Genomic DNA, 26215 nt, shown 5'->3' on the forward strand with positions numbered 1-26215 from the left:
AATATTTACAATGATAACTCAGAGATGGGGTCTACCAAATATAGACCTCTTTGCTAGTCCTCAAAACTACCAGCTGACAAAATTTTGTACAAGGACATTCCACCATCAAGCTTGGAAAGTGGACGCTCTCTCCTTCAGTTGGAAAAACCTGACAGCATATGCCTTTCCTCCATTACCTTTTCTCACAAAGGTTCTTTTGAAGGTCAAAAAGGAGAAACCTCGACTGATTCTCATAGCCCCAGACTGGCCACGCCAGCACTGGTACCCGCTATTGAAGAATATGGCTCACATCCCGCCATGGATATTGCCTCAAATTCCTCATTTACTCACGCAAGACAAGCAGATTCTACACAGCCAGATAAAAACCTTAAACCTGGCTGCATGGCAAATCTATTAAGCATCTCATCAGCCCCTCTTTCACAAGCAGTACTGGATGTTATTCTAGAGGCCAGGAGGCCAAGCACCAGGGAAGGCTTACTCGGACAAATGGAAAAGGTCTTGTGCTTGGAACCAAGCTAAAGGCCAAGAGACAACTCAGCCTCATATGCCTCACATTCTGCAGTATTTAGATGAGATGTTGCATAAAGGACTTTCCTTCTCTATTAAAATCCATGCTTCAGCTATTGCAGCTCACTCCGACACTAATCCACCTTTATTTTCCAATCCTCTTCTAAGGCAGTTCCTCAGAGGGGCAAAAAACATTAGACCACCTAGAAGAGCCCCTACACCAACATGGGACCTCAACTTTGTTCTGGAAAAACTTAACTCCCTTTGAACCAGCTTTTTCTGCAGACCTTCAGTTCTTATCCTAGAAGACTGCCCTGCTCCTGGCAATAACTTCTGCTAGGAGAGTCTCAGAATTACAGGCACTTATGGCAGTGGAACCTTTCCTCATTTTCCATCAAGACAGAGTTTCTCTATGAACTAATCCTTCCTTCATGCCTAAGGTGGTTTCCAGTGTAGCTTTAAATCAAACCATCCACCTACCCACTTTCTTCCCCAATCCACAGAACAAAGGTGAGAGACTCCTGCATTCCTTGGACATTCACAGGCAACTTCATTACTACTTGGATAAAACTAAGGCTTTCAGAAAAACTGACCAGCTCTGTTTCCTATGCTACAGCTTCTCAAGGGAGGGCCATATCCAAACAAACCATTTCTAAATGGATAGGCCATTGCATACGATTCTGCTATACCCATCATGGGAAACCAGTTCCTCCTACCATTAGATCCCACTCTACCAGGGCAACAGCTACCTCTACTGCCTTTCTCAGGGGGGTTCCTACCAAGGAAATTTTAGAAGCTGCAACTTGGAGTTCTGTACACACCTTCACCAAACACTGTCACGTACCTCTTTAAGTCCAGGGCAGGCTTCGCCACTGCAGTAATGCAGGGCCTCATTGCCTCTACTAACCCTCTATGATGCCTTCACCCTGCTGCAGTCCAGGTTACCCTCCCTCCAACCCCTCTGATCTACTGGCTAAATCTTTGCTATGCCTTTCTGATGCATTTGCTTATAGCTGAAGGGATTTTGTTTGTACAGTGTTCACACCTTTTGTTACTAATTTAGATCACCCTTTTGGGGGCACCTGACATCTGGGGCAAGAAAAACTGAAGAAAATGGCATCTGTTGCAATATATATACCCCTGGCGCACTGACATCAGGGATGAAGTGACAGCAACCGACATCGGACTAAGACTTTGGAAATCCGGCCGACTGCGGGACCGCCTGACAGGATAACCCAAGTGTGATGACTGCAGCAGGGTGAACACTCTAACATCTACATTTATGGTAGGTACAAAACTGTACTTTTGTGCTTGTTCGACATTTTTAACTTGGAATAAACATTTTATACCTTTGATCCTGCTTCTGCCTGGCATCATTTTTTTGGATTGCTTCTTTGGATTTGTGGTTCATGTGTCTGGGGGTCCCAGAAGAGAAAGTATAACAAAGGAGGGTAGGTTTTTGAAGAAATTTATGAAAATAGTTGGCACGGAATATGTGAATTCAGAAATAGGAGTTCGGAGTGAATTTATATGTTCCCAAAGAGAAAAATCTGGGTTAGGTTAGAATTTACATTTTACAGGAACATGTGCATTTAAATGAAAGTCTTGGTACATACCCAATAGCGATTTCAGATCATGCGTCAATTAAAGTAAAAACGCAGGGTAATGTAATAAAAACGAGACACTGGCACTTTCCCACCTGTCTGAAGAGTGGAATTTAAGGACTGGCTAGTGGAGATTTATTCAGGAGCTATTCAAGAGGATAGAATTTACTTCTGAAAATATAGCTAGGGAGGGGAATAAAATTAAGGTTGAGTTTAAAAATAAGGTGGAAATAAAGGTAGCTATGCTTAAGAAGCAGCAAGAATTATTTAGAGGGACTGACAAATGTTAAAGTACTTCAGAATAGGAGGAATCTACCAGAACAAGAGGATCGACTGCAGAATGCTAAGCAGAAAATAAGGGATCATCTCGATACTATACATGAGTTTAGAAAGATTGCTGTTAAGCAACTGTTTTTGATAACAGTAAAGCACAACAACTTGAGCACAAAGTAGAAAGGGTTGTTGACAAGTTTAGGGAGCCTATAACAATGAAGGCAGCAAAAGATCCTGTCTAGGTATTAGAAAAAGTTTGGAAATACTATCAAAATCTGTATAAAGCAGAGAAGTATGGAAAAAAAAAAAGATACAAATGGAATGCAACATCGGTTAGGTTATGTGATATATAGCAAAATATGTGAAGTATGTTAATGTTAATTTGTTAATACAGTTTGAGTACTTTTGTATAAATGTAAATCTGCTAATGTCCAAAAAGAGAGTTCAGTAAAGGTCTTTAAAAAAAGCAAAGCTACAAATGGAAAAGTTTATAGAAGAATTTAAATACGTCAAGGTTAGAGGTAGATGAGGCTGAATTAATAACACTTAGGATAGGAGGAGATGAGATGAAAATTGTGATGTATAACCAATGTACAGGAAAGTTCCCAGGAATAGGTGATATTCTAGTGGACGTTTGTAAGCTAGGAGGGAAAAAAACTGAAGGATCTACAAGGTTTTGTTTGAGGACGTGTACCAACATCCTGGAAGAAAGCAGTGGTAGCTGTAAATCTTAAGAGGGTAAAGATGCATCAGATCGGCTTCTTACAGGCCCATTTCAGTACTATGCCATGATTATAAAGTGTTCATGTCTGTAATGGTTAAAAGAATGGCAAAAGTAATGCCAAAATTGATAGATATGGATCAGTGTGGTTTTGTGGAGGGGAGGCAAACATTTGACAACATTAGCAGAACATTGATGATCGAGAGGGAAGCAAAATGTAAGAAAATACCATTGTTGGTTCTGGGTCTTGATGCAGAGAAAGCATTTGACAAAGTAAGCAGGGCAGTGGAAGCATTTGCATTTCCTGAAAAAATTATAAGGTTGATTAGGAGGATATATGAGGGATCGGAGGCAAAAATTAAAGTGGGTAGGGTCCTGTCTGATAATTTCTGCTTGAGCAGAGGAGCCAGACAGGGGGTGTCCTCTTTCTCCTTTATTTGCATTATATTTAGAACCATTGGCATAGAAAATAAGGGACTCAAATTCAAGGATATAATTGGTAGCTGGCTGTCTTTGCAGATATTATTTTATACCTGAGAAAACCAGAAAGAAGACATTACAGTGTTGTGGAACATTTTGAGACTATTTCTGATCTTTTCGTGATACAAAATTAATGATGCTAAAACAAAGGCAATAGCTGTAGGTTATGTACCCCCATATTAATTGTTTCAGCAATATCCATATTGATGGGGACATGACAAAATTAAGTATTTTAGTAGGAATTAAAAATGATTCTGGTGTGGCAATTAAGGATATGTGAAGACATATTTTCTGGGAGTGCGGTGAGTTGGTGGACTTGGATTCCCTGCGGGATGCACTGTTGGAGATGCTGGGTGGGCAGATTGGTGTGACGAGGGAGATGATTTTTTTCTGAGTTAAGGTACAGAATTGGAATTCCCTACACAGGGTAAGGCCTTGCTGTGTCTAATTATGGCGGCTGCCATAAAAGCAGTTATTAGAAACTGGAAATGAAAATCTAAACCAGCTTTACTAGAAGCAGTGAATATAGTAAGTGAGATAAAACTGGAATTGAGGGTGAGAGAAAACGTCACAGGAAAAATGGGAACTGTGGAACAATACATACAGGGGAGGAATGAGGTTTAAAAGAAGGCAGGACTTAAATGAGCTATGTAGTGTTTGACTGAAAATGATTAGGTAAATAAGTGGTGTATAATGTATGCATCTGGGAGTGTCAGTATGATTTGTGATGGGAAAGGCATGCATCTAGGATTGTGTCTGTGTGGTTTGTTTTCATTTATTATGATTGCCTTTATCGTAAGTGGTGGTTAATAAAGATGTTTCTTTACATAAATTAATCAATTCCTGCCTTTTTTTAATATTGCTTAGATTATATGACCTATAGCAATATATGTGAAGAATAATGTTTGTAAACCTGAACTTAATAGGGTTTGATTACTTTAAAGCTAAATTTGCCTGTCAGAAGTGATAATTCAATAAAGATGTTTAAAAAAAGACTAAGGCCATTTGCAAGTCTGAGCAACTGTTTGTTTCTTTTCACTGTTGATCTCTCTTGGTTGTCTTTCTAAGCAAGCCATTCTTTATGGATCTCTAAGGCAGTTTCTTTTTGTTATTTCATGGAAAAAGCCTTTCTGCCTCTGTGAGGCTCATTCTACCAGGGCTGTGGCTTCCTCTGGTGCTTTTTTCAAAGGCTTGGATACCAGTTCCATCCTTTAGGCTGCTGCTTGGTCTTCTGTCCATATTTTCACCAAGCATTACAAGTTAGATGATTGTGTTTCACTGTTGCAGTCATTACACTTGGTTATCCTGCTGGCAGGCTACCCGCAGTCGGCCTGAATTCCAAAGTCCTGGTCCGGCGTCGGTTGCTGTCGCCTCTTCCCTGACATCAGTGAGCCAGGGGTATATAAGATGCAGCCGACGCCATTTTCTTGTCTGTCTTGCTGCGCAGTGCCTGTAGCAAAAGCAGTTCGCAAGTGCCGGTCGGCCAACTCCTGAGATTTTCAAAATTGAATTTCAGATCCGAAGTCTTCAATAAAGCTAAGTACTCCGTTGGGTAAACTTTTTCTTGCTCCAGACTGATGTCAGTAAAAGTTAACAATTGTATTTCTTGTGGGAAGCAAATACCTCATAAGGATTTTCATTCTTACTGTATTCCTTGCCTAGGCCCTGACCACGACGTTGCTAGTTGTCGGTTTTGTGCTAGATTCAACCAACACACTATTAAGCGTCTGTTTGATTTTGCTTTACATTACTTTGGCCGAAGGTTTAACTATATAATGCCGTCGGAACAACCAATGACCGGAGTTCATAAAAAGCGCAAGGACAAAGAAAAAGACAGGCATCTGAGGTCCAAAATCGACGACTAAGCATCTTCTAGGCCAGTCGCGGGTTCGCTGGTTTTCAGTGAGGCGCTTTCGCAGCCCCTGACACCTGCTACCACAGGCCGCCTCTGTCTCCCACATGGAGACAGCTAGGCCTCTGGAAACTCAAGGTATTGGGCCTACGGAAACAATTCCCTCAGATGGGTCTGGAGCCGCTGAGCAGGCATCTGCTTCTGAGGGTGTTTTCAGACCTACACAGCTTACTGTCAAGACCACTTCAGCAGCTAAGGCAAAGACTAAAACACCTTTAAAGACGAAGAAACAAGTACAGCATTCTCCTGGACAGTCATCCATGCCAAAGAAACAGATGCTCAAAATGGCCTTGGACCTAATTACTTTGATCAGGGGTTCCCATCCCCCTCCTGATAAAAGGCCTAGGTAAGACACTGACTGTGACTCCTCTGACCAGGTTTCTATTTCTTCTGATTCCTCTGCAAAACAGGGATATTCTCTTCCTCCCTATGAGGACTCTGATGCTGAAGAATCTATCCCTTCAGCCTGTCCTCCTGAGGACTACTCTTTTGGGGAAACCCTGCACACCATGAGGGAACATTTCCATTGGGAGAGCCAGGATTATTTGAAATCCAAGAAAAGGCTCAGAGACTTTCTTTTATTGCCTCAGCACAGGCCTCTGGCTATCCTCCCTGTACTAGATATTGTTGATGTTTTTTCTGAATCCAGTTTGACTCCTGACTCTTTACCCCCCTGCACCAGTTAAGCCAGGTAGATACTACAGGGTTCCAGATTCTCATAAATTTCTTTATAAAAACCCTGCTGCTGATCCTGAAACTATTTCTCAGGGTCCCAAAGGGGTCAAGGCTTCCACTGCAAAAAAAACCCTGTTCCCTCTGATAGGGATTCTAGAGCACTGGACAGATGGGGGAAAAGTTTACAACTCTGCTACTTTAGCTGTAAGGGCTTTAAACTGCCAGTTTCACATGCTTAAATACCAACAATACCTAATGTCTTTGCTAAAACAGAAAATGCTTACAAGCTCTGAATGTCCTGAGAACAAGGAAATACAGGATTTATTGCATGCAGCTGAACAAGTGAGAAGGCATACTTTGCAATGTGGTTTTGATTCATTAGAGGCATCTTGCAGAGCCGCAGTTACAGGTTCTGTCATTCGAAGGCATGCTTGGTTAAAAGAACAGAGTTTACCTGATCATGTTAAAGCAAAATTATTGGATGCTCCATTTAAGGCAGAAGAGGTGTTAAAGAAAATGGAGGATAAAGCAAAATCAATGCAGGCAGTAAAGGATTTCTTACAGGTTCAGCCACCTAGATTTAGCAGGAACTGGCCTTCTAAGAATTGGTCCTTTCCAGTGTCAGACAGGCCACAGAGGCAGATACAGATGCCCAAGAGGCAGATCTCAGCCCCAAGGCTCATACAGACCTAAACAATGGGGTGCTTCAGCCCCCAAAGGCGGAGAAGACAAATCACAACCTTGTAGGAAACAGTCCCAATGACTTTCCTCTACAAATACCAAGCACTTGCCTTTTGGCAGCGCCCTTGGGGGAAAACTAGCACTTTTCTCACAACTGGCACATGATCACCCAGGACAAATGAGTTCTGAATGTTGTTTCTCAGGGTTACAGGTTCCACTTTCACACCCTACCAAGGTCAAAAGGTATGCCAGACCTGCCACACGATCAATGGGCAGAGGCACAAAAACAAATTTCTGCTCTCATGGACATGAGGGCTATTCAAAACGTACCACAGCAAGAGGAAGGGCAAGGATTTTACTCAGACTTTTCTTGGTACCCAGAAAGGACAAAGCATGGAGACCAATACTGGACCTGTCTATTCTAAATACTTTCCTGGACATTCCAAAATTCAAAATGTTGACACTGCAGCAACTTCTACCCATGCTGGGCAAGAAGGCTTGTCTAGTTACTTTGGACCTCAGAGGCATACATGCATGTCCCAATCAGACAATCTTGCAGAAGATACCTCATATTCATAGCTGGCTCAATGCATTACCAATTCTCTGCACTGCCCTTTGGCTTATCTACTGCACCCAGGGTCTTCACAAAATGCCTGGCACCAGTAATTGCATTTTGCAGACAAAAGGAATTCAAATATATCCCTACTTGGACGACTGCCTTATTCAAGCAGAGAGCAAGGACATTCTACTAAAGCATTTTGCGTTTGTAAAAAGATTACTAATTTGCCTAGGGTACACAGTAAACAAAAAGAAATCAAAACTAGTGCCCTCTCAAGAGATAATATTCATGGGTGCAAGCTTAAATACAACTGCCCAGATGGCTTATCTCACGCCAGACAAGCAAAGGCAACTGACTCATTACTTTCAAACGATGGCAACAAAGACCCAGCTACCTGCAAGAAAAATTCTGCAGGCTTTGGGCTTCATGGCATCCTGCATCCTGCTAATTCCATATGCAAGACTGCATATGAGGAAGCTACAATAGTATCTAAAAAGTGTTTGGACTCAACATTGCCACAGCCTAGAAACAATAGTAACTCTTATTCCCTGCCTGCAACAGGAGTTTCGATGGTGGGCACTGGCCTGTCACCACAACAAGGGACAGCCTTTCACTTTACCCACAGCCAGGCAGACACTAACAACAGATGCATCTGATTATGCCTGGGGGGCACACATGGCAGGAAAATGCATTCATGGCACGTGGCCCGCAGACCAGATGCATCTTCATATCAATCAAAAAGAGATGCTAGCTGTACAGAATGCCCTGACAGCCTTCAAGGATCTACTACATCCAGGACATCTATTGCTAAAGACAGACAATACTACAGTTATGTGGTACATAAACAAGCAAGGGGGCATACACTCCTACCCCCTCTGCAGGCAAGCCATGACTTTGTGGAACACAGCACTGTGACCTATCAAGTACTGCAGGCACAATTCCTGCCAGGAAAGAAAAATACTCTGGCAGACGAACTAAGCAGAAACCTCATGGACCCTCACGAGTGGAAACTAGATCCACAGGTCTTCAGCATGATAACAAGGAAATGGGGATGGCCAGACAGATCTCTTTGCCTCCCCTCACAACTGCCAACTACAGAGTTTCTGCACAAGGACTTATCACTCTCAAGCATGGAAAGTGGATGCTCTATCATTCAGCTGGAAAACCCTAACAGTTTGCCTTTCCACCACTGCCTCTCCTTCCCAAGGTACTCCTAAAAGTCAGACAAGAATCCAAAAATGATTCTGATTGCCCCATACTGGCCACGCCAGCACTGGTACCCAATCCTAAAGAGCTTGTCTGAAGGCCCTGCCTGGACTTTACCTCAAATTCCTCGTTTTCTGACTCTGCAAAACAATCAGATCCTGCACAGCCAACTCAGAACCTTAAATCTGGCTGCATGGCAAATAATATAGCCACTCGGAACACACCTCTCTCTAAAGCTGTTGTGGATGTCATTTTGGAAGCCAGGAGGCCCAGCACCAGGAAATCTTATGCAGAAAAATGGAAGAGATTCTGTGCTTGGAACCAGGCACAAGGACTTGAACCACTTGTTACAAATATTCCTCAGATTTCACAATACCTAACTGAGATGCTGGACAAAGGCCTATCCTTCCCAATTAAGATCCATGCCTCTGCCATTTCAGCTCATTACAATACAGAACCTCCTATTTTCTCACATCCACTGCTAAGAACAGTACCTCAGAGGGGTAAAAAACTTAAGACCCCCAAGGAGAGCACAGATACTTACATGGGACCTCAACTTTGTCTTGGAAAAGCTCACACTGCCTCATTTTGAGCCAGCCAATACAGCTGTTATAAAATTCTTATGGAAAACTGCTCTGCTCCTAGAAATAACTTCCGAGTCTTTGTTACAGGACTTAATGGCAGTGGAACCTTGTATCATTTTTCATCCAGACAGGGTTTCTCTAAGGACAAACCCAACATTTATGCCAGAGGTAGTATCCAGTGTGGCCCTTAACCAAACCATTCATTTGCCAACATTTTATCCAAATCCCCAGAATAAAGGGGAGAGACTTCTGCACTCTTTGGACATACACAGGCAGCTACGTTTCTACTTGGACAAAACAAAAGCTTTCAGAAAAACTGAGCAACTGTTTGTAGCATATGCTGCAGGATCACAAGGAAAAGCTATTTCAAAGCAGACCATTTCAAAATGGATAGGACACTGCATTCGTTTCTGCTATGCACAGCATGGCAAGTCAGTGCCTGAGAATATTAGGCCACATTCTACCAGGGCAGCAGCCACTTCAACAGCCTTTCTCAGAGGAGTACCAACCAGTTCAGTGCACACTTTTACTAAGCATCATCACTTACCTCTACTCTAAATCCAGAGCAGGCTTTGCCACTGCAGTTCTGCAGGGCCTCTTACCACTCCGAATCCTATTTAGACCCAGCTGCCCTACCTCAGCTTTGGGATTCAACCCAAGTGTAATGACTGCAACAATGAAACATGATGAACATAGTACAGTTGTGTACCTACCATAAATGTAGATGTTCGAGTGTATTGGGACTTATCTATACTTCTCTTTCCTATACAACCTATGTGGTGTATTTGCTTGTAGATGAAGGTATTATTTTATTTTAGTGTACGTTTTTATAAGCAATATGTATTGCCTACCTTCTTGGGGGCACCTGACATCTGGGGCAAGAAAAACTGAAGAAAATTGCGTCTGCTTCATCTTGTATACCCCTGGCGCACTGACTTCAGGGAAGAGGCGACCGCAACCGATGTCGGACCAGGACTTTGGAATTCAGGCCGACTGCGGGTAGCCTGCCAGCAGGATAACCCCAAGTGTAATGACTGCCACAGTGAATACACTCTAACATCTACATTTATGGTAGGTACACAACTGTACTTTTCCAGGGCAAGGGCTGGCTTTGGCAGATCTGTCCTGCATGGCTTTCTGGAGGGTTCTTCTGGGCCTTCCCCTCCCAACTTTCCTCGAGTTTTTGTTCTTTCCTTTTAGTGATCAATACTGCAGTTAGCTTATAAATAGTGTAATCTCTGCGTTTTTCACCATTGACTTCATCAGAATAGTTCTACCTTTTTATACAAAATGAGCCAATAAAAACTGTTAATCAACAGTTAATAAGTTTTTAAAGAACCATATTTAACCTGATATAAAAAGCCTTTATTTTATCCAGTTAAAACTTTTGTCACTAACAGAATCCTAAAACAACATTAATATAAAACTTTTATTTAGTATTTTTAATCTATTAAAAACATTGATGTTATTGACATCACTGAGTCCTGGAAATCTCATTAAAACTCACTTGTCACTAACAAAATCCTAAAACAACCTTATTAAGTAAATGTTTACAGGATTGATGAGTTTTCAGGACTTTATTAGGGAATCCTATTCAAGGATTTTTACTGTTGAATGTGTTTACTCCACAAAATGGTATCAGAACCATCTTAAGTGTTCCTGTTAAATTGCAAACAGCTATGTGATGAGTCATTGAGACATGATGGTTATTAAAAAGTATGTAGATTGCCATGTATTCATTTGACACTTAATTCTATGCAGTTTAACAGATGGGGCTTTTCAGTACAGCACAGCTACTGTTCAACAGAATTGGTTAGATGATGTTACAGTAGATGTTCTTAGTTTCTCACTGCTGCAGTCATCACCATTGGGTTATCCATGCTGTGGCAGCCCTCAGTTGGTCCGAATACCAGAGTCGAGGTTTTCTGCGTCTGCTGCTGTCACTTGCTGGGTGATGTCAGGTCGTCCGAGCTATAAATGAGAGCAGGCGATGCCATTACCTCAGTCTTTCTTGCAGTGGACCCTGTAGCAGAAGCAATTCGCAACAGTGCCGGTCGGCTGTTGCCAGATTTTGAACTTCAGCTGTAAACGTAAGCCCCAAATCCAGGAGCTGGCAGGGCAAAGCTAATCACAGTGGTGTAATCCAAGGCACAATCCAATATACGGTCACGAAGAAGTTAGAGACCGGTTGAACACAAGAAACACTTTATCCAGCTATAACAGCAAGCGCTTTCGTCCGTCAGTTCAGAGACTTTACCGAGATAAGACAGCCCAGGAGCCACACACTTTAACACCCAATCCCAATTAACACCTCATGCAAGACAATTAAACCAATTAGTCCTGCAGAAGCCTTATACCCCATCTAAACAAAATGATTATTTTAAAAGTTTTTTTTACATCATCCCTGTGAAGTATGCAAGAAGAAAACATCCATCAGTCAGCCCTCCTAATAAAGGCAAGTCCGATGGTATATAATAAACCACACAAAAAATAAATTAATTAAAACCTAACACAGTAGTATCACTAACATGTAATAAAATATATTTTGTACATCCAAAAGAAATAAAAAATACAAGTAAAAAAATACAAATAAAAGATCACAGAGAGTCCGATAAGGCAGTCATCTTTCCAGAGCCCTCAACTTTATAAAAAAAAAACAGGCCAAAGAAAACATGTCATTGAAGCCTGGCAAGCAAGTTGCATTCAATCTCAACTGCCATAATGCCTGCATTTTTTCCAATTGCAAGGGCCATGAACCTCCCCTGAACCCCTCCTTAGCATATCAATAATGACCAACTTGTGACCATTGTGATCAGTGCAGTGCCTAGCTAGGGCATTTGTTTTATTTTTCAACCTGATGTCCCTCACATGCTCCTAGATTCTATTCCTGAGTTTCTCCTCAGTTTTCCCTACATAGAAGCTGGGACATTGCATACAGACTGCACAATACACCACCCTCTGACAAGTAAAACTAACCCAAAGTCTGTAGTTGGCCATTAATCGTCACCATTGACCCTTCCAAGATATATCCACACTGGCTGCAGGCCTCACATTTTCTCAGTGCCTTTTACCGGTTCACCTTTATAATTTTCAATTAGATTTTTCAAACTTCTGCCCTCCCTAAGGATGGATCCGAGGGGGGGGGGGGTCCATGGCCCTTGCAATTGGAAAAAATGGAGGCATTATGGCAGTTAAGACTGAACGCAACTTGCTTGCCAGGCTTGAATGAAGCCTGTTTTTTAAAGTTGAGGGTTCTGGAAAGCCTTATCTGACACTCTGTGATCTTTTACTTGTATTTTTATTTCTTTTTGGGTGTATAAAATGCATTTTATTACATGTTTAGTAACCGATACTCCTGTGCTAGGTTTTAATTTAATATTTATTTTTTGTGTGGGTTATTGTATACCATCGGACCCTCCTTTATTAGGAGGGCTGACTGATGGATGTTTTCTTCTTGCATACTTTGCAGGGATGATGTAAAAAAATTTTTTAAAATATTTTTTTAGGTGGGGTATAAGGCTTCTGCAGGAATAATTGGTTTAATTGTCCTGCATGAGGTGTTAATTGGGGTTGGGTGTATATATTGTGCGCCTCCTGGGCTGTCTTTTATCTTGATAGTCTCTGAACTGACAGAGGTGAAAGTGCTTGCTGTTATAGCTGAAGAAACCGGTTTCTGGTGTTAAACCGGTCTCTAACTTCTTAGTGACTGTACATTGGATTGTGCCTTGGATTACGCCACTGTGATTAGCTTTGCCCTGCTGGCTCCTGGATTTGGGGCTTACTTTTGCTGTTTAGTTTTTGTGCTTTTGACTGTGTGTCAGCTAAAAATGTCTAAAGCCAAGTACCCCAATGGGGATACTTCCTTTTTCTTGCACTAACCGATCTCCGAAAAAGTCAATAACTGTCTCACCTGTGAAAAGCAAATACCACACAGACTTCCGTTATTGCTGCATCACTTGCTTAGGCCAAGATTACGACGTTCCCTGCTATCAGGTCTTTGCCCTCTTTAACGTTAGAACTATTCGCCGTAGAGCTCTGTTTGTAATTATTTTCGTCTTCGGCCTCAGACTACCAATATGGCATTAGTAACTCAGCAAACTGCAGATCTTCCGAAAAAATGTAAAGATAAGGATAGAGACAGACCACATAAGGCCAAGCCTTTCGACAACTCCACTGCTAAACAGGTAGAGTTCTTCGGAATTCAGGGAGGCGCTTTCGCAGCCCTTGATGCCCAACACTATTTCTTTGCAGGCCTCTACTGAGACTCTTTTCAGAGTCCTGTATGCCGCTGATGTCTGCATTGTCTAACGAGCCTTTGGCTGTCTCACCCACTGTTGGGTCCAGAGCCGCTAAGTAGGCACCAGCTTCCGAGGATACCTCTCACACTTTTGATTTCTCTTCAAGGCCTTCGCCCTCTCTTCTGTCTAACACACCGACACCAAGGGATATCCTTCAGGCCAGATTTAGACCCACTCCAAAGAAAACAGCAAAAAGTCTTCATTCTACTAATCCTATCCCTCCTCAAACTAGAATGCTTAAAATGGCGGAGGATCTCATCTCTTTAATCCGGGGTAATCAGGCCACTCCTGCCAAAAGAAGGGATCCTTTTGGATTTAGACTCAGATTGCTCTGACTCCGTCTTCGAAGAGGAAAATCCTCTTACTGCCATGAAGACTCAGATGCAGAAGAATCTATTCCTTCTGCATCACCTCCGGAGGACTTTTCATTTGAGGAATCCCTCCACACCCTCAGGGAACACTTCCATTGGGAATCGAGAGATTTCCTTCAATCAGAAAAAAGTCTAAGAGTTTCTGGACCTACCCCAGCACCATCCCACCCATCTTGGAGGTGGTAGATGTTTACCAAGAATCCAGCCTTACCCCTGACACCCTTCCATATGCCCCCAGAAAACCTGACCAGTATTACAGGCTGCCTGACTCACATAAATTCCTCTACAGAAATCCTATAGCAGACCCAGAGGTGATTACTCTGGGACTTAAGGCTACCTCTGCAAAGATTTCTGCTCCCTCAGACAAAAGAATCCAGGGCCCTAGACAGATGGGGTAAAAAAAAGTATATACCTCTGCGGCTTTTTAACTACAAGGGCACTCAACTCTCCATTCCATATGTTTAAATATCAACAGCACACTTTGGAACTTTTGAAACCGAAAATTTCTGCTTTACCAGTTTTTGCCAATAACAGAGATAGCAGAATTACTGCACTCTTCATCTCAGGTGGCAAAGCAGTCCTTGCACTGTGGGTTTGATGCCCTAGAAGCTTCTAGCAGGGCAGCAGTGACAGATTCTAGATTCTATTCCTGAGTTTCCTCTCAGTTTTCCCTACATAGAAGCTGGGACATTGCATACAGACTGTACAATACACCACCCTCTGACAAGTAAACCTAACCGCAAGTCTGAGAAGTTGGCCATAAGAAATTATCAGAAGACATGCATGGTTGAAGAAACAACCTCTCCCTGATCATGTCAAAGCTAAAGTCATGGATTCACCTCTTGACAAAGACTGCTTGTTCGGACAGAAAACTGAAGAGGTACTTAAAAAGATGGAAGACAAAGCTAAATCAATGCAGACTGTTAATGATTTCCTTCAAGTAAAACCTCCTATGTTAAGCAGAAGTTTTCCCCTCTAAGCACTGGTCCTTTCCTGCACCAAACAGGCAGGCACAAGGAAAAACCCGTAGGGATAGACCCACCAGGGCTCAAACTCGTGGCCAGCAAAGAACTAGACAGTGCCCCTCCTCTTCCTCTAGAACAAGGAGTTCAGAAACAACTATGTATGCTAAAAACTCTCAATGACTACCTTTCCCATCTCTGCCTGCTTCCACCACACCAAAAGCTAGGAGGAAGGCTGTCTCTTTGCAGAGAAAATTGGAACTTTATAACAAAAGATCCATGGGTTTTAAAAATCATTGCTCATAGGTACAAATTCAATTTCTGAAAACTACCACCTCCAAGAGGGTACCCAGACCTACCTCCAAACCTGTGGGCAGAAGCACTAAAACAAGAGCAAAACCTAATAGCCCTGGGGGCAGTTGAACCTGTTCCTCCAGAACAGGTTGCAAAAGGATTCTATTCCAGACTATTCCTTGTTCCCAGGAAATAAGGAACTTGGCATCCCATCCTGGACCTATCCTTTCTCAATACTTTCCTGGTAATCCCAAAATTAAAAATGCTTGCCTTACAACAGCTTCTACCTTTGCTGCCAAACAAAGCTTTGATGGTCACCTTAGACCTAAAAGATCCTTACCTGCACATCCCAGTAAGGGAATCATGCAGAATATTCCTGCGCTTCAGAGCAGGATCATTACACTTTCCATTCTCTGCTTTGCTGTTTGGCTTATCTACTGCTCCCGGGAGGTATTCACCAAATGTCTACCTTCTGCCATTGCCTTCTGCAGGCAAAACAGTGTAAATATTTACCCTTACCTGGACGACTGTCTCATCCAGGACGACTGCAAGGAACTGCTCCCTGCAGCACCTCTCATTTGTAAAAATCCTACTTGCCTCTCTGGGGTTCGCTATTAATGAAAGGAAATCAAAACAGACACCTACCAGGAAAATCATATTTCTGGGAGCCGTATTGGACACAGAACAGCAAATGGCCTTTTTATCCCCAGAAAAACAAAGTTTCCGACCAAAATACTTCACTACTCTTGCCTCCCAAACTGCTTTCTGCCAGGAAATTCCTGCAAGCTCTACGGTACATGGTCTCATGCATCCTCCTGGTACCTCTGGCCAGACTGTCCATGAGGAAAATTCAGTGGTACTTAACCTTTGGTGTCAACACTCAACCTCTGGACACCTCCCTGCCGGTGATCCCTTGCATAAGATCAGAGTTCCTTTGGTGGGCCCAGGCCTGTGCTCTGAAGAAGGGACTTCCATTCACCCTCTGTTCGTCAGACCAGACCATAACTACAGATGTTTCGGACATAGCCTGTGGCACCCACCTGGAAGGCAGATGCGCCCAAGGTCTCTGGGACCCTCAAATACTACCCTTGCACATCAACCAAAAGGAAATGATAGCAGTGCAAAACTCTGGCATCTTTCAAACCAGTGGTGGTTCTCATAAAAACAGACAGCACCACAGTCATGTGGTACATCAACAAACTGAGAGAGACTAAGTCTTTCCCCCTGGGCAGACAAGCCATGAACCTGTGGCTAGCAGCCTCATCCATGGGGCTGCATCTTATAGCCCAATACCTACCGGGCATCAACAACACACCAGTAAACCACTTAAGCGGAAACCTGCTGGACCCACACGAATGGCAAATCCGTAGACATTTTTCAACAAATTACCCACACATGGGACCCCCACCCCGGTGGACCTCTTTACCTCCCATTGAAATCACCAAGTACAGAAAATCTGCACCAGGGAGTACCATCACCTGGCCCGGAAGGTCGATGCCCTGACCTTCCCTTGGAATACCCTCTTTATGTATGCATTCCCACCTCTTCCTCTCATCTTGATTAGTACTTTTGGAATAAGGGAGGAAAAAACAAAAGCAATACTCATTGCCCCACATTGCCTCAGACAGCATTGGTACCCACTGCTGAGCAGCCTCTCTCTCCAGCCCCCTGGCAGCTACTTCTGATGCCTCATCTGCTATCTGGGGGGGGGGGGGCAGTGCTGCACCCAGACCTTCAAACTCTCAAGCTCTCAGCATTGCTTATTTTGCCATAACCAATAAGGAATTTATGCTAAGCAAGAAAGTCCTTGACATCATCACAGAAGCCAGAAGGCCCAGCATCAGATAGTCTTGTGCTGGAAAATGGAAAAGATTCTGCTCCTGGAGCCAGTCCAAGGGGACAGACATTCATGTGCCCTCCATTCCTCTTATTGTAGATTATCTGGCTGAGCTTTTTAATAAAGGTCTCTCCTTCTCCTCCATAAAGATCCATGTCTCTGCCATCTCGGCACACTTTGATACAGAACACCCATTGTTCTCCCACCCTCTTGTCAAGCAATTCCTTAGAGGAGCCTCTAATATCAGGCCTCCCAGAAGACAGCACATCCCAGCCTGGGATCTGAACTATGTTTTAGAAAAGCTTAGTCTGCCCCACCTTCGAGCTTGCAGCATCCTCAGAATTAAAGTACCTCTCTTGGAAGACTGCCTTTCTCCTGGCTATCACTTCAGCCAGGAGAGGGTCAGAGCTTCAGGCTTTAATAGCCATTGAGCCATATATCATCTTCCATGCAGAGAGGTTCTCCCCGAGAACCAACTCCTTCATGCCAAAGATGGTCTCAGATGTTACCCTCAACCAGGCCATCCACCTACCCACCTTCTTCCCTAACCTTCAGAACAAGGGGGAAAGGATACTGCAGTTTTTGGATGTGCACAGGCAACTCTGATTTTAAATGGATCGTACAAAGACCTTCAGAAAAACTGACCAGCTCTTGGTCAGCTTTAAAACAGGGGCACAGCGGAAACCAATATCCAAACAGACCAATGGATAGCACTGTGCATCCAATTTTGCTACTCCTTGCATGGAAAACCTCCCCCCGGGACCATCAGAACCCATTCCACTAGGGCAACCTCTACTTCCACAGCATTCCATAGAGGGGTACCCACCAAGGACATCCTGGAAGCTGCCACATGGACTTCAGTTCACACCTTCACCAAGCATTACCATCTGAATTTATTCTCAAAAGCTAGGGCTGGGTTTGCCTCTGCAATCCTGCAGGGTATGGTCTTCCAATCTTAAGTTTGTCAACTTTCTACCCTTCTCAGCTTTGGCAGTCTTCCCAATGGCGATGACTGCAGCAGTGAAATGAAGAACATAGTACAGTTGTGTACACTTGCCATAAATGTAGATGTTCAAGTGTTCTCACTGCTGCAGTCATGCTTCCCTTCCTCCTTCCCCTGATATTTGCTGTCCTTAGAGATGCACATATTTCTATGGGGGTCTCTCACCCCAGGACTACTACTAATTATTAAAATTGGACTTTTTTGGTTGGTTAAAGCAAGTGGTTATGGCCGTCGCCTGCTCTCCTTTAATGCTTAGATGACCTTACGTCGCCCAGCAAGCGACAGCAGCCGACGCACAAAACCTTGACTCTAGTATTCGGACCGACTGAGGGCTACCACAGCATGGATAACCCAATGGTGAAGACTGCTCCAATGAGAACACTCTTAACAGCTACATTTATGGTAAGTGTACAGAACTGTACCGTCTGATATTGTTAATCCTCGTTCATTCCTTACGTATGGGCATCGGTTCCGACCTCGGAACAGAGCCGGCCATTTTCCAAGCTCGCGTCAGCTTCAAACTCTCAAGCTAAACTCTTACCCACAATTCCCCTCTCCCTGTTACCTCAGATTTTCATTTGCCAAGTTACCATTCGGTTGTGTCAAGCTGCTTCTCTTGAGCCAAGTACAGTTTAATAACCATTTATATTACTTTTCTGTCAGAAAAGTTTCTATTTCATTGTCTCTTACCCTATCGCATCTAGCGATCATACTTCAGGTTTTTCTTCTCTCTTCTCTACCTTTTTATTGCAAGGTATTTTCCCCTTACCATCATTGGTAATCCTTCCCTTTTTCTCATACCTTCGAGTATTCTTTTGTACCGTTGCTGGTACCCTTTTCTGCTTTCTGTTTTAGCTATTATGGCAGATAAGAAAGGTAGTCCGGGGTTTAAACGATGTAGTGATTATGGACACAAACTACCTACTTCTGATGTGCACTCTATGCGTTTATTGTTTGGGGGCGTCCCACTTATCTGTTGACCCGCCCTGTACTATTTGTGAGAACTTTTCGAATAGAACCTTGTTGGAAAGGAAAAAACAAGCTGTTACTGAAGGGTCTTCTTAAATATCCCTTTTCAGCGGATATTTCTGGGTCGGAAGCCTCAACCCCTCCTAGAGCCCATAAGAAAATCTTGGATGTTCCTACCAAAGCTAAATCTTTGCCTTCGTCCCCAGCTGGGAACTCCCGACAACCAAAACCTAAAAAGGCTAAAGTTTCGGCTCCGGAGCTCACTCATTCAGCCCCAGTGCTTTCAGTACCTAGACCTTTGGTTCCATTAGTGATCTCTGCTCCGTCTTCTCCTGCAACCTTCACTATATCTGCACCGAGGGGCTCCTCGGTTAAGACCATTACCACTGTATCGGCACTGACCGTTCAGTCTGCGCAGACCTTGACCATGTTGGCTCAGAGGTCTTCCTCTGAACCGACGCCTTTATTGTTGACTCCCGTTTTGTTGGTTTCATCTTTGGTACCAACAACCACTTCAGCACCGATCCCTCTGTCAGTGCAGACCATTACTTCGGCACTGATGACTTCTTCACTGCAGACACCCGTAGTCCAGTCTCTCTCGGCACAGTTTTCGGTGTGGACTGGTGAGATGCGCACAGAGTTTGCCTCTTCTGTGAACAGGCCTGTTTCTCCCTCAGTCTCCGTGTGGTCCACTAGAAGCCTTTCTGAACACGATGTGTTGCGTCTTGTGGATCACGTACTCTTGGCCAGAGGTATCCCACCCCCCAGGAACTATCCTTCCTTGGAAGGTGATCACCCGTCTCCAAAGACCCCTTCTTATTCTCCTCCTTCATTGCCTTTGAAGTCCATGGATATATAGCACAGTCTTCCCCTTCTGCGGTTCCCTTTATAGATCTCACTAAGGAACCGCAGTTGCCTTCGTGGCAGGAAAGGTTTGCTATGACCCAGGATGTCAGTTGTGACACGCATAGTTTGCTGCTCCACAGCCATCCAGGGAGTCCTGGTCAGCAGGCTGAGCCACTTAGGGGAGGGCTGACCCCTGCCATAGACATTCACTCCTCTTCAGGTGGACCAGCCTTCCAACTGATGGAGAAGGCTTTTGATGCTGCTGCTGGCAATACTGTACAATCTATCCCTCCGCCCTCCTCTGGTACACTGGTTTTCACAAGTCTCACCGAGTGGACACCGGGTGCAAGGGCCTCCAGGACATATTCCCACAGGAAACTCCCTTTCCGCTGTCTTCCCCAGCTTCTCCTGCTGAGGAAGTCCACCGGAAAAGTTTGTGTAAGAGGAAGCACATGGACTCCACAGAGGAGTCCCTCACTGAAGACACAGATTTTGATGAGGGGGAAGGATCCCCTTGGTCACCCTCTGAGCTATCCTTTGATATCCTCGAAATCCTGAAACAGAGGTGACTGGCAGTCCTCTAATCCGATCTCTGAGGAATCCGTGTTCCTACAGGCCTTTCATGCCCGGCCCCCGACGTCCTGGGTTAATCCACCTACAGATTAACTTGACCAGCTTATCGTGCAGCGTGCTTGGAAGGCTCCTGACGCAGTCGAAGCTATTCCCTGGAGGCCAGATAAGATTTTGTCCCTTCCTGCTATGGATCCCCATTGGTCAAAAGTTCTTCCTGTGGATGCTTTGGTGGTGGAGGCTGCAACAAAAAAGGATCTGGCAGAAAAAAAACACTGCATCTGCATAAGAGTCCCGGGCCCAGGACAGGATAGGGAAGTGCATCTTTGCATCAGCGACCTTTACTATCAGGTCCCTGAATTATATGGCACACTTGTCCAGGCTTCAAAGGGATCTGATTTCCGAGCTCTCTGAAACTTTGGCTGGTGCCGTGTCTGAGGTCTGTGACAAAGTGGCCTCTCAGCTGGCCACCATTGAGTCAATATCTAACTCCTTTATGCGACTGATATCTCACGCATCAGGAGCAGCAGCGGGTTCAGCTGCGGTCTTGAGACTACACGCCTGGATGCACTTGCACAATTTCGCGAAACCCTTTAAGGCTTCCTTTCTTAATGCTCCCATTGAGGCCTCCTCGTTGTTTGGACCCAAAGTTAAAAGCACACTGGCCAGATGTGACCAGGATGGTAAGACCCTTTTTGTCGTAGATGTCCTTTATTCTTCCCCTCAACGTGCTTTCTCCCGAAGCCAAAAGAATGTGAAGATATGGTTCAGGAAATCTCCGGTTCCTTTCCGTGACACACAGGCAGAGTTCTCTCCTAGAGGCAGAGGGGGAAACTCAAGGCAAGACTCTCCTTTCGGGGCAGAGGGGGGTCCGCGTAACCAGGGTTCCAGGGATTCTTTCCCTGGCCAATCCTACCAGCGCTCCTGAAGAGCGGCCCAACTCCTTTCCTCTGGAGGTGGTTGGGGGACATTTTTCCTTGTACCCTTCTGCCTGGCTAATCATCACCACCGATTCTTGGGTACAAAGGATTATAACCAGAGGTTATATCTCCTTCGATCTTTGTCCTGTCCCTTCATAAAACTTTCCCGACATTCCACCCAGTCAAAGGGAAGAAGCAGCATTAGAGATAGAAAAGCTGCTAAGAAAGAGTCGAAAGTCATCCAAATAGTCCTTCCAGACCAGATAGGATCTGGATTCTACTCAAGAATATTTTTGGTGCCAAAGAAAAGGACTGGAGACCAATTGTGGATCTCAGTGTACTGAACAAGTTTGTGACTTTACAAAAATTCTGGATGGTCACAATACAGTCTATCCTCCTGCTTTTGGAAAAAGACGATTGGATGTGCTCGATAGATCTTCAAGATGCGTAATACCACATAAGTGGACAGGCCATCAAGAAGATTTCTGCACTTCCGTGCAGGAGCCAGTCACTACCAGTTCAGAGTGCTGCCCTTCGGACTCTCTACAGCCCCCCAGAGTGTTCACAAAGTGCATGGCAGTTGTCACAGCTCACTTGCGACTTCAGGGATTCCAGGTGTTTCCATACCTAGATGACTGGCTCATTTCCGCCCCCACCAGACGTCTATTGGAAGAAGCCCTGGCATCCTTGCTGCTCAAAGGCTAGACATAACCATAAACTGGCAAAAATCCAATCTCACCCTGTCTCAGTTGACAGAATTCATAGGGGTTATCTTGGACACAAAACTGCAGAGCTGCCATTCCAGAGCACAGAATTTTAAGGATAAAGCAACAACGGATTCCAATCCTTTCAAGGGAGAAATCCACAGCTCACTCGGTTCTACAGCTGTTGGGTTCCATGGCAGCCTCCATCACCATTGTCCCCCTGGCCAGATTTCACATGAGGCTTCTGCAATGGCTACTGCTCACCTAATGGTACCCCTTTCAGTATCCTCTTTCAGCCATGATTCAAGTAACTCAAGTGCAAACAGGATTTAAATTGGTGGATGACACACAATCTGTCACAATGGTCTCGCCCTTTTTCCCCCAGCAACCCAAGGCCACAGTGACCACGGACACCTCCCTGATTGGGTGGGGGGCTATGTCAGGGACAGACAGTCCAAGGCACTTGGTCCGAACTGGAGGCCCATCTGCATATAATTGTTCTAGAGCTGAGGGCGGTGCTTCTGGCGTTGCAAGAATTCCATCCCCTACTGCCGCCTGGGACAATTGCGATTCAGTCAGACAACATGGCGGTGGTCTGGTACATCAACAAGCAAGGTGGAACCAAATCTTACCCCCTTTGTCGAGAGGCCATGAGGATATGGCAATGGACGATGGCTACAAACAGTTTTCTTCTAGCAACGTACATTCTCTGGAGTTCCAACGTGATAGTAGACAGACTCGGTAGGTGCATTCTTCAACCTCACGAGTGGTCCCTGAATCCCTTGATAGCAGTGGAGATCTTCCACTGCTGGGGCTGTCCTTGCTGCGACCTCTTTGCATCCCCGACCAACTACAAATGCAGCAACTACTTTGCTCTGATTCCCCCTCCGGGACAGTCACCCAGGGATGCTCTAGTCCACGATTGGCCCTCTGGTCTTCTTTACACATTCCCTCCCTTTCCCCTCATTCCCCAGTTTCTGAAGAAAGCCCGTCGGTTGAAGAGCAAGGTGATTCTCATAGCATTATATTGGCCTCGACAGATTTGGTTCCTCCTTTGGCCTCGCCTACTAGATCGACCATGGATTCTCCATCCAACCCCGGAGTTTATCTCACATCCACAGAACCTGATTCATCCCAACTTGAACAGCCTGAAGCTCACAGCTTGGCTACTCCAATTCCCTTGATCGCCAGGCAGAATGATCTTTCTTTACCAGTACGTGACATTCTCATTGCATCTAATAAGTCTTCCACTAGAATTATTTATCTGAGCAAGTGGAAAAGATTTACCTGTTGGCTGAAAGATAAACAAGTAGATCCCTTCTTGGCACCAGTGTCGATAATACTAGACTATCTGGCTGACCTTTTCCAATCAGGTCTGTCGGCCTCTACCATTAGAGTTCATTTGGCTGCAATTTCTAATTTTCATGAGGGTGTCCAAGATTCCTCTTGTGTCCCATGGATTGTGCAAGACCTTCATAAAAGGTGTGCATCATCTGAAACCACCTTTTAGAGAACCTATTCAACCATGGGATTTATCATTAGTTCTACAAGCTCTGACAATGCTACCTTTTGAACCAGCCTCTTCTTGCGACCTTAAGCATTTGTCATGGAAAAGCTTGTTTTTGGTCGCCATTACTTCTGCCAGATGTATTTCTGAGCTTCAAGCTTTATGTTTCAAGAGACCATACTTGATTTTTCATAGAGAGTGTCTCTGAGAACTAATCCATCATTTCTGCCAAAAGTGATCTCTAAAATGTCCATTAATCAACCCACTGAATTGCCAGTTTTCTTTCCCAGTCATTCAAACAGAGGGGAGTATTGCCTACATACCCTAGATATCCACAGGCAAATCCATTTTTACTTCAACAGGACTAGGTCCTTTCGTAAATCTGACCAGTTATTTTGGCCTTTTCTGGACCTAGATTAGGATCTGCTGTTGCTAACGTCACATTAGCTAAATGGTTGAAGGACTGTGTGACCTTCATTTATACACAACGTAATATCTCGTTGCCTACTACCATGAAAGCTCATTCAACAAGGTCGGTGGCAACTTCTGCTGCCTTCCATGCCAGGGCTTCTTTACATGACATCTGTGCAGCTGCAACTTGGGCTGCGCCTCATACCTTCATCAATCATTACAAATTGATTTGGCCTCCAGGGGAAGAGCATCTTTCGGCTCTATGGTGCTCAGGAATGTCCTTCCATGAGAGCCTCCCAGGAATAGAGGTAGCTTAGGGACTCTGTCCCATACGTATGGAATGAATGAGGATTAACAATATCAGATAAAGATGTCTTACCATAACATTCCATCAGCATTGTTGATCCTCGTTCAGTCATTACGACCCTCCCTTCTTCCCCCTCCTGTGGTTTCTAGTGGATCTCACATCCTGTTCTTAGGTTATTTGGCCAGAGGTAGCCTCTACCTTCTTTGACTTGCAAACTCAGTCTGAGGTAACAGGGAGAGGGGGATTGTGGGTAAGAGTTTAGCTAGAGAGTTTGAAGCTGACGCAAGCTTGGAAAATGGCCGGCTCGGTTCTGAGGTCGGAACAGATACCCATACATAATGACTGAACAAAGATCAACAATACAGATGGAACGTTATGGTAAGACATAACTTCTTTTTTTAACCATCCTTAATCGTTAAGACATGAAGTATTAAGTGAAAAAAATAGTTTAAATGGCTGCTGTGCTCGTTTCTGTGCTTAATTCTGTGCAGTTAACAGATGCATGAAACAGCAGCATTTATATCCGTAGCAGTCCTTGTCTAACTATTAAACTCTGTACATTTAAATGAAGGGTTAGTAAGGGATGACTGTTTTTGAAAGATAAAAATATTTTTTAACAGTTACTTTTTAATGACTGCTATGCTGCAATATTATTATGCTAGTTATTAGTCCATAATTAGTCAACCCCTTTTTAAGCTTTGTAACATAAATTTCTTGACATGTATGTGAGTATACACAGTACATAATTTTGCATTCTTCTGCGTTTCTCTTTCAGGTTATGCTCACTAAGTGCATTGAGGTCTAACTGGTTAAAGCAAGGTTAAATTTGGGTGAATGATGTCATTCCACATGTCTGAAACAGGTGTAGCCATGCATTTAAATTTTGTACTCCACCTACTGTTGCTGCCCCCACAACCCACTTAGCATTTTAAAAATGTACTTCACCAAAAATGCTACTCCTAGTACATACAGGAAGGTGACGCATTATGTTCCACTGCTACCATTTATTCCCATAAAAAGCTGTTTTTAGAGGTGTATTCCTTTCACACAAGCATTATTTGTATACCTCTATACCATAAGTATTACTTTGCACAGTTCTAAACATTGTCATTTTTGAGTGTTGAAGTTTCAAATAAATACTCAGAAAAAATACTCGTTTGAGTACACCAAATATGCTTAGCTACACCCTTGATCTGAAAGCATACATATCCAAAGAGTAGAGTTAAGAGGAAAATTCTGAATTTGTGTAGAGCTGGGGATATTGAAAGAGGAAATTCTAGCAGATGTACACTGCAGAAGGCCGCCTTATTGATCAGCTGTTATGGTAAGTATGTATCTGTTTTAAGCCTGTGTAATGTTTAGTAAGATGCTGAAGTTGCACCTTTTGGTTTCCTAGGCTTAAGTATTCTTACCTGGGCATTTGCAGGTTTTCATTTAGTAATGTATATATTGATGCTGGGTTGTAATGCATTTTTTTCTCTTTCTCTCTTACCATCCATATTCAGAGTTGTATTCCTTAATAGTCCTTTGCAGAGAGATATGTCTGGAAAGTTGGGCTTTCATGAATTCAGGGATCTCTGTGGTGTGATACATGGTTGGATGCAACACTTCATGACATTTGATAAAGACAGAAGTGGTACTGTCGACCCTGGAGAGCTGCAGCAAGCTCTTGCTTCTATGGGTGAGTTTTGTTATAGCATTTTATGCTTCTAGGTGGGTAAGACCAGATCCAGATTGCTGTGAAACATCACACAAGACTGTTTTGGGATAATACAAGAACCATGCTTATTAGCAGTGGTTGTATTTCTATATTTTTTTTAAAGAAATGTTATATTAAGCCAGTGAACTAATCATGCTGTCAGTTGTAAGAAAGGCCTATGTTGCACAGATTATAAAGAAAAGGAGTGTGTTCTAGATTTAGGGATGTCATTGTCCCCCTTTACTCAGCTTTCATTAGGCCAGTTATTGAATATAATGCCCCCTTTGGCATGCATCTTTCCCGACATATGCAACA

At 43.8% G+C, this 26215-nt stretch overlaps 1 long non-coding RNA gene across 1 annotated transcript in view; it reads left to right on the forward strand.

The window, feature by feature from the left end:
* Positions 1 to 25817, forward strand: part of LOC122798585 — a 190674-nt gene extending 164857 nt beyond the window's left edge. The window contains exon 3 of the long non-coding RNA XR_006364283.1: positions 25735 to 25817. This is a non-coding gene — a long non-coding RNA (uncharacterized LOC122798585). The remainder of the gene's footprint in view (positions 1 to 25734) is intronic.
* Positions 25818 to 26215: the final 398 nt, after the last annotated feature.

The sequence above is a fragment of the Protopterus annectens genome, chromosome 3.part1 (genome assembly GCF_019279795.1).
Source record: "Protopterus annectens isolate FY-2018-M chromosome 3.part1, PAN1.0, whole genome shotgun sequence".
Taxonomy (NCBI): domain Eukaryota; kingdom Metazoa; phylum Chordata; order Ceratodontiformes; family Protopteridae; genus Protopterus; species Protopterus annectens.